The sequence below is a fragment of the Mesocricetus auratus genome, unplaced genomic scaffold (genome assembly GCF_017639785.1).
Source record: "Mesocricetus auratus isolate SY011 unplaced genomic scaffold, BCM_Maur_2.0 Super-Scaffold_100676, whole genome shotgun sequence".
In the NCBI taxonomy this organism is placed as follows: Eukaryota; Metazoa; Chordata; class Mammalia; order Rodentia; family Cricetidae; genus Mesocricetus; species Mesocricetus auratus.
The window spans coordinates 39,911,989-39,920,712 of NW_024429266.1; the positions used below are offsets into that span (position 1 = coordinate 39,911,989).

At 43.9% G+C, this 8,724-nt stretch overlaps 1 long non-coding RNA gene across 1 annotated transcript; it reads left to right on the forward strand.

The window, feature by feature from the left end:
• Window positions 1–509: 509 nt before the first annotated feature.
• LOC121136895 lies at window positions 510–2,276 on the forward strand. The gene is made up of 4 exons (XR_005874084.1): window positions 510–589; window positions 860–912; window positions 1,306–1,412; window positions 1,518–2,276. It is a non-coding gene; the product is annotated as an uncharacterized LOC121136895 (long non-coding RNA).
• The last annotated feature ends 6,448 nt before the right edge of the window (window positions 2,277–8,724 follow it).

Consider the following 8,724-nt stretch of genomic DNA (forward strand, 5'->3'; position numbering starts at 1 on the left):
CAGATAGTCTGCTGGACAAAGCAGGGCGGAAACAAGAGAGACCCTGCTAACAAAGGGAATTGACTCAGAAAAGTTAGCCTCTGACCTCCAGTACAACCCCAGGGGCAAGTGTCTCCTTGTGCAATTACAGCGCAAATAAAAACAAAAGAATAATAAGTAAATACCTACTCTTTTAAATGCAAATGGAAACTTTGGGAGGATTTTGATCCCTGTTTTACACCAGCTCCTCTGAAGGATTCAGATGCTCTGCCTGTTGGCCTGCAGTCTAGTCTCCTGCCTGAGCTCAAGCTGCACCCTATTTCCTCTTCTCTTTATCAAAGCAGGTATTGTGTATTCCAGTTTCCAGTTTCATTTGTTCCTGCCCACATCATGAAGGTCTCTGTCATTATCGCCAATGTACACATGTTTAATGCCAAATGCCCGAGGCAGTATCAAGCCCCAAAACTCTCTGGTTCTTCCTGTTCAACCTTTTAAAATCCCACAGCACGTCCCTTTCCATTACTGTTTCCTGGTTCAGACGTCTGGGCTGTGTTTCCTGGGAGACATCATTTGAGTTGTGTTTGGGCATTGAGGATTTACATTTGATAAGGTGGGAGTGTTTCCTAAGTCTTGGGCTGAGTCTTTTCTCTAACCATCTCAAAGCTGCCTTTGGCTCTCATCTCAAATGTGGTCCAAGAAGTCCCGTAGGAAGGGCTGTAATGCTGAAAAGTAGAACCACCCTTAATAAGTACATAAAACCTGCACAGTAAGATGATTGAGCAACAAAAGTCACTGGAAGAATGAGCAAATGACTCTAATTAGTGCCATGTACATAGTCAAATCAGTGGTCTATTGCATTCTTCCTTTTGTTGGTTTTCAGATATCTCCAGTCACTGTTGGGGTGAACATCTTCTGGCACATCTGGAAAATCTGGTTAGTTCTTCCCCTCCATTTTCCTTCTCCCCCTTCTTTCCTTCCTCCTATCATTTTATGGTACAGGGAAGTGAGCCCTTGTATATGACCAAGAAATGCTCTCCACCAAGTGAGAACCTCAGTTTTGAGAGAGTATTTGTTTCCTATCCAATATACACATAGTAGCAAGGTTCAATGCACTCCAGAGTTAAGAGGTCCTGGCAGCTTCCAGTTCATTGTTTCCAAGGTCAAAGGACATATAATTCTCATCTCAATTAAAATGTAGTCAAGGTTTCATGCTCTAAGATTTTTCTAGTGCAATGATTTATTTCAAAGCTGTTTCTGTTCATGTCTTGATTTGGGGGCATTTTTCTTATGACTTGTTGACATTCTAATCTCTGTGTTATTCTCTAGTTCTCTGAGTATGGCTTCCGGAGTTGACTGGAGGGAGAGGAGAGCCAGGGAGAGTGAGCGACTTTGGGTGTGCTATGCCGCATGTGGGCATGGAAATGCACAGTGAGGTGTGGATGGAGCCGGGTGGGAGTGGCCGGGCTGGTACCTGTGTGACAGAGAAGATGCCAGGCTTCTTGTGGCCATTCCTGCTCATACTTGTCCCATCCCTGCAGGTCCAGGTGCTCCATGCTTCTTTTCCCCTCTTCCAAACCTGCTCTGGGCAACGTGCTGCATCCAGGAAACCTTCAGCTGCTGCCTAAGCAAAGTGTGGCTAGACTGGTCCCCACCTAGCAGAACTGCTCTGCTCCAGGTGGAGAAGAGTCCAGAAACTCTGTCTCCATGTTGCCATTGTTTTCAAAGATAAGTCTTAATGTCCTAAAAATTAGAAGTTCGCAAACTGGCAAACGATCCAAAGGCACCCAGCTCTCCAACCACGGGCACTTGTGAAAGTTCCTCTGCCCAGCCCTCCAGGGCTGTCTTTCACAGGACTCTGTTGTTTATATTACTATTCATAACTTGACCACATTTTGTTAAATTTCCTGTTCAAAATTTTATCTATTTTGAGTAGGGACATTTCCGTATTCACTTTTGTTATATTTGACTTGCGAAGAAAAATCTAAACCACTCATGCTAAGATGTAAGGAGCCGGTATTTGCTTGCGATGCCTCTGCTTCCTTCCGCAATCTGAACACACAGCTACAGGAGGGGTTCGGTGAATGACAGTATTTCTAATTAGAGAAATGCTCATGCCAGAGTGTTAAATAGCAAATGCAGATCAGGTTCAACAGGGTATGTGACACCATATGAGCCAGATAAGGGCATTTGCTTTTTTCCACAAAAAGATTACTTCTCGGGGCTGCAGAGATGGCTCAGAGGTTAGGAGTACTGGCTGCTCTTCCAGAGGTCCTGAGTTCAATTCCTAGCAACCACATGGTGGCTCACAACCATCCATAACAAGATATGGTGCCCTCTTCTGGCTTGCAGGGATATGTGCAGACAGAACACTGTATACATAAAAAAATAAATAAATTAAAAAAAGATTACTTCTCTTTCTTTTATTGAAAAGATTTTTTTCATACAATTCATTTTGATTATGGTTTCCCCTCATTCTACTCCTCCCAATTCCTCCCATCTTTTTAGGAAAAAAATAAACAGGCAGCTAGAGAATAATAATAAAGTAAAATACAGTACAATAAATTAAATAAAAAATAAACCAAACAAGTCAAAATATGACAAAACAGCCAGACAAGAAAAAGAGCTGAAATAAAAGCACAGGAATTGCAGACATGTGTGTGTGTGTGTGTGTGTGTATGCGCACACATGTGTGCACGTGTGCATGTGAATGCTCTAATGCACACACAAACACACACATAGACACATACACACACACACACTGGAAGCAAAGGACCTGTAAGGTTAAAACACACAACAACAACAAAAAACACCCTGACTTAATTAACATTATGAGTCAAGGAATTCTAAAGGTGCTGTTGAGTTTATTTGAGTTAGCCATCTACTTCTGGGCATGAGGCCTGTTCCTGGTTTGTTTCTCCAGTGGCACTCCTTTGGAGAAAACTAATGTTTCATCTATAAGTGGCTGTCAGTTGTGTAGGGCCCCTGGGTTAGGGACAGGAGAGTGTGTCCACTTCTCTCGTCTGGTGCAGACCCGTGTAGGCCCTGGGCATGCTGCCTCGCTCTTTGTGAGCCCATGTGTGCACTAGCCCTGCTGCGTCTAGAAGACCCTGATTCTGTGGTGTCCTCCATCCCCTCTGCCTCTTACATTCATTCCGACTCCTCTTCAGCAGAGTTCCTGGAGCCCTGAGGGGAGGGATTTGATGGAGAAATCTGTTTTAGATCTGAGTGTTCCAAGATCTCTCACCCTCTCTGCATTATGTCTGGCTGTGGGTTTCTGCATTTGTTCCCATCTGCTGGGGGGGAGGGTCTTCTCTGATGATGACTAAGTAAGGCATTGACCTTTGAGTACAGCAGAATGTCATTAGGAGTCATTTTGTTGTTGTGTTCCTTTAGCAGAACAGTAGTACTTGGTTTTCCCCTAGGTCCCTGGCCTATCCAGTCTCAGGTTCTTCAGCACCTTAGAGAAGAAAGAGGGTGTCACTGTCCCTTTGAGATGTTCCATGGTGATTTGCATTATGTAATGCTGTGCTTCTTTGAAATGTGAAATATTATTTGGGGGAGAGACAGGAGCCCAAAATGACCTCAGGAAACCACAAACCTGAGGCCTGGGAGATGACTCAGTTGACAAAGTATATGTTGTATATACATGAGGAGTCCTGGCATCCAAGTAAAAGCCTGGAGGGAGAGAGAGAGAGAGAGAGAGAGAGAGAGAGAGAGAGAGAGAGAGAGAGAGAGAGAGATTGAGAATTCCAGGCCATTCTGGGCTGCACAGTGAGATGAGAGAGAGACATACAGAGAGAGAGAGAGAGAGAAAGACAGAGACAGAGACAGAGACAGAGACAGAGAGACAGAGAGACAGAGACAGAGAGACAGAGAGAGACAGAGAGAGAGAGAGACAGAGAGAGAGACAGAGACAGAGACAGAGACAGAGACACAGAGAGAGAGACAGAGAGACACTGAGATACATAGAGATACAGAGACAAACAGACACACAGAGAGACAGATATACAGAGTGGTGAGAAAGTAAATTCCTATACTGTTTAATCTACTCAGTCTGTAGAATATTGTTATACCAGACCCAGCCAAGTGATTACAAAGATAGAATAGTCCTTGGGTGGTCCTCGGGTGCTCCTTGAGTGATCTAAAGCAGGAGACACACTGCACACAAGGTGCTCTCTGGTGAAGTCTAAGTCAGCCCTTCCATGTCATTTAGAGTTTCAGGCTGTAAGGTTGAAAGACACACATCTCTGGACAGTTTGAAGGCACACACTGCAAGGAAGGTCTTCAGTGTGTCTGAAGACTTTCCTTCTTAAAAGAAAAGTTGTGTGTGTGTGTGTGTGTGTGTGTGTATCTGTCTGCCTGTGTCTGTGTGTCTGTGCATGTACATATGCCACAGTGTACATATGAAGGTCAGAGGACAACTCTCAGGAATTGGTTCTTTCCTTCCATCATGTGGGTTCCAGGGATCGAACTCAGACTGTCAGGCTTGGTGGCAGGTTCCTGCACCTGCTAAACCATTTTATCAGGCTTGGAGTGTCCCCCCCCCCCCGTCTTCAACAGTCTCATGATAAACTTAGTAAAGGGGGTTACTAGGATGCTGATTTGGGGAGGAGTCTTGTGAAGGGAGAGATACTTATGGCTGTCACTCCTCTCCCTCTGAAGCAGCCCCAGAGAGCCGACTTAAGTTTATAAGAAGTGGTGAAGTGTGTTGGCTCCTCAGAGAAGCCTGGGATTGCATCATGATGGCTGGAGGGTTGAGCCACTGAGAACCTTCTTTTGACCTCTTAGTGTTTGCAACATTTGATCAGAAGCTTTCAGCTTTGAATATAGAGGATGTGGTGCAATTGGGGAAGGAAATAGATGGAGAACCGACAGAACAAAACAGCCCGGGCACAGAGCAGGGAAACAGAATGCATTGATGCTTCCCTCACTTCGTACCCCTGGCTCTGCAAGGTGTGACTGTAACTCCGGTGTTCTGATTTGTCAGCTCTTGGCTTGAGCGCCGATGAAAGGACACTTTGGCAGCGGTATAACAAGTGGAATTGCATCTAGGAAGCTCCTGCCTTTGCAGCCAGGTTAAATGTGTCCTTCTGTGCGACTCCTTTCCTGCCCACTCCCTGTCTCATCTTCTGTCTCCTGGAATCCTCCCGCTACCATGGCAGCTTGTCCTCCCACACCCTCAGGGATCTAACAGCTTCTGGAACTAACTTGCTTCTTCTCAGGAGGCTGGTGGGGAGTGAAAGTAAAAGTTTCAAGACTCACCTGCAGTCCCAGAACATAAAGGTGGAGGTGAGAAGATCAGAAATTCATGGTCAGTCTTAGCTACACAACAAAGCTAGCCTGGGCTACATGAGACTGTCTCAGAAAAAAACAAAAACAACACAAAACAAGAAGAATAAAAAAAAAACACAAAACCAAAACCCCACAACGCTCTAGTGACTGACTGCTTTGCTCATTTGGGCTTCAGCTTTAATCCCAGTATCTGTCTCTGGGTTTTTATTATTCGAGCTACAGTGTGCTGGTCCAAGTGCTGGGAGGTCTTCCCCTCTCCTCTAATGTAGGAAACTCAGCACTCCACATCCTACAAGTGTTGACAGGACCATCTATAAACTAGACTCAGGCTCAGCCCCACCCTATACACAAAGCAAACATCTGATGAGGGAGCCAAAGTGTGGACTTTACATTATAATGGCAAAGACAGCGGGAGCAACTGAACCTTCCACAAATGGGGTTGGTTAAGTAGGGTGTATAGAGTGGAATAATGCACACAAAAATACTCCATTTTTAAGTGGTGTTATGAAGTAAGCACTCAGTGAGAGGAATGGATTTGTTGTTGAAAGGTTAATTGAAAACATACAAGATAGAAAAACAACTGTTATCTCTGAGAAAGGGAATTACAGGATATTAGCTTTCTTCCTTCTACTTAACTATTTTAATTGTAGACTATGAACACGTTTTAGTTGTGTAATACGTCATTAAAATAAAGCCTTTGAGTAGGAAAACCACCACAAGCAACCTTCCTTACAAGTGAGTGTGGAGTAGCACTTCCAGAGTTCTAAGACCAGTGGCATGGTTTCATTGCCTTTGCTTGCAACAGGGAGTATTCAGCAGGGAGGGGGGACATTTTCCATAGAGAAGTGCTTAGAGTCCTTTTGACAGGATGTAAAGCATGAAAAGGTGCTTTTCAAGGTTTTAGCCAAATTCAGTTATTAATAAAATGCTTAATTCTAGTTAGATAACATTTTGGTTCATTACAGTATATATGTATCTTCAGATTAATTGTGCATATATTTTTATTTGTATACACACACATATATAATATATAATTAAGATTTAGAGAATAGGGCCTGGTGAGATGGCATACAAGAGGGGAGTGATGGGCTCTCCCATTCTCACACCCTCAGGGCTAACTCACCTGTGCTGGTAGATTTTCTAAAGCTAAAACCAGCTGACCCTGGGCTTTTTTGTTGGCAAACTTTTAGTGACTGCCTCTATTTCCTTAGGGGTTATAAGTCTACTTAAATTGTTTATATGATCTTGATTTAACTTTGGTAAGTGTTACCTATCAAGAGAATTATCCATTTCTTTTAGACCTTCACTTTGGTGGAGTACAGGTTTTTAGAGTATGTCCTTATGATTCTCTGGGTTTCCTTAGTGTCTGTTGTTATGTCCCCCTTTTCTTTTCTGATTTTGTTAATTGGCTAAGAAATACTTGAAGAAATGTTCAACATTCTTAGCCATCAGGGAAATGTAAATCATAACTATTTTGAGATTCTATCTTGCACCTGTCAGACTGGCTAAGATCAGAAACACAGTGATGCTTCGTACAGACAAGGATGTGGAGCAAGGGAAACACTTCTCCATTGCTAGTGGGAATGCAAACTTGTACAGCCGCTATGGAAATCAATATGGCGGTTCCTCAGAAAGTTGGGAATTGATCTACCTCCAGACGCAGCTGCAGCACTGTTGACCACATACCCAAAGGATGCTCCATCCTACCACAATGATGCTTGCCCAACAATGTTCATGAGGCTTTATTCATAATAGTCACAAACTGAAACAACCCAGGTGTCTCTCAACAGAAGAATAGATAAAAACAATTATGGTACATTTACACAGAGGAGCATTACTCAGTTGTTTTTTTTTTTTTTTTAAAGTTTGCAGGTAAGTGGATGGAGCTAGAAAAAAAATCATCCTGAGTGAGGTAGCCCAGACCCAGAAAGATAAATATAGTACATATTCACTTATAAGGGGATATTAGTCATTAAGTAAATGATAACCAAGCTACAATCCATAGACCCAGAGAGGTTAGATAAAGAGGAAGACTCTGGGAGGGTGCAAGTATCTCCCTGGGAAAGGGAAATACAGTAGATTTTATGGGTGGTCTAGGGGGGATGGGGATGAAAGAGAGGGATCATGTTGGGGGAAGATGGGGTGGAGGGAGAGAGTGCAGGTAGAGATGACTGGAATTGGAGAGCCCTTGGGGTGTGTGTGAAACCTAGCACAGTAGAAACTTCCTTGAATCTATGAAGGTGATCCTAATGAGGACTCCAGGTAATTAGGCATACAGTTTCAACTGGCAGCCTCTTGTAGTGAGGTGAGGCTTCCAGTGTGGGACAGGGTTGCATTTAATGAGTTGCTGGCCAAGGGAGATCCACCCATGGAAATCACCAAACAACCTAGGCTGTTGCTAAGACAAAAGATTGTTCTCTGCAAACTGACAGTGGGGCACCATTGCTGAGGACAACACCCACACGACTCACTGAACATGGAGAAGTTGAGCCAGTGCCTACATGAAGCTCTCATTCTTTTTTCTAGTCTCTTTGGTCAGGGCAGGTACTCTGAAGGCTACTGAGAGGGAAATGTGGACACCAACCCAGCCACAAAACCTTTTACCTACAATGTGTCCTTCCTGCATAATATTCGAGGGCAATAATGGCATAGAACTTGTGGGAATAGCCAGTCAGTGTTTGATTTGACCTACTGCTCACTCTACAAGAAGGAACCCACACCCAACACTGTTGGGGGAAGTCCTGTGTATATGTCAATAAATTACTGCTGGCCAATAGGAATCTAGATAGGTGGGGCTAGGAGTCCAGGAGGACTCTGGGAAGGAGAAACACAGGAGAGTTCAAGATGTAATGCCATGGGGTAGGAGCCCGGAACTATTCTCGGTAAGAGACATACTTAGATTAACAATTATGGGGTAATTACTTAAGTCAGAGCTAGCCAGTAAGAAACAAGCAAAGGCCAACAGCTTCATAATTAATACAGTGTCTTGTGTGTTTATTTGGGGACTACAATGTGGCAGAGCCCAGGCGGCTGGTGGGGGATAAACCAAAGTGGTTAACAAAGAAAAGGCTTCTCTTTACACAACACTGCTTGGGTAACCAAGAACTAGAGACTAAATACCCCAGAGACCTAGGGTTAAAACCAAACACTATTGTTCTGAAAAAATCCAATAAAATGATTCCTAATGATAGCAGATACTCATAGATCAGTGCTGTATCCAGTCATCATCAGAGAGGCTGACTTCCTCGGGCAGCAGATAAGAACAGTTGCAGAGACCCCACAGCCAGACATTATGTGGAGAGTGAGTCTAAATTGGAGGTCTCCGTCAAATCCCTTTTCTCAGAGCTCAGGGAATCTCAAGGAAGAGAAGGTAGAAAGACTGTAAGAACCAGAGGATAGAGGACAAGGCCCTCTGAATCTACTAAGCAAGGTGCATGTGAGCTCACAGAGACT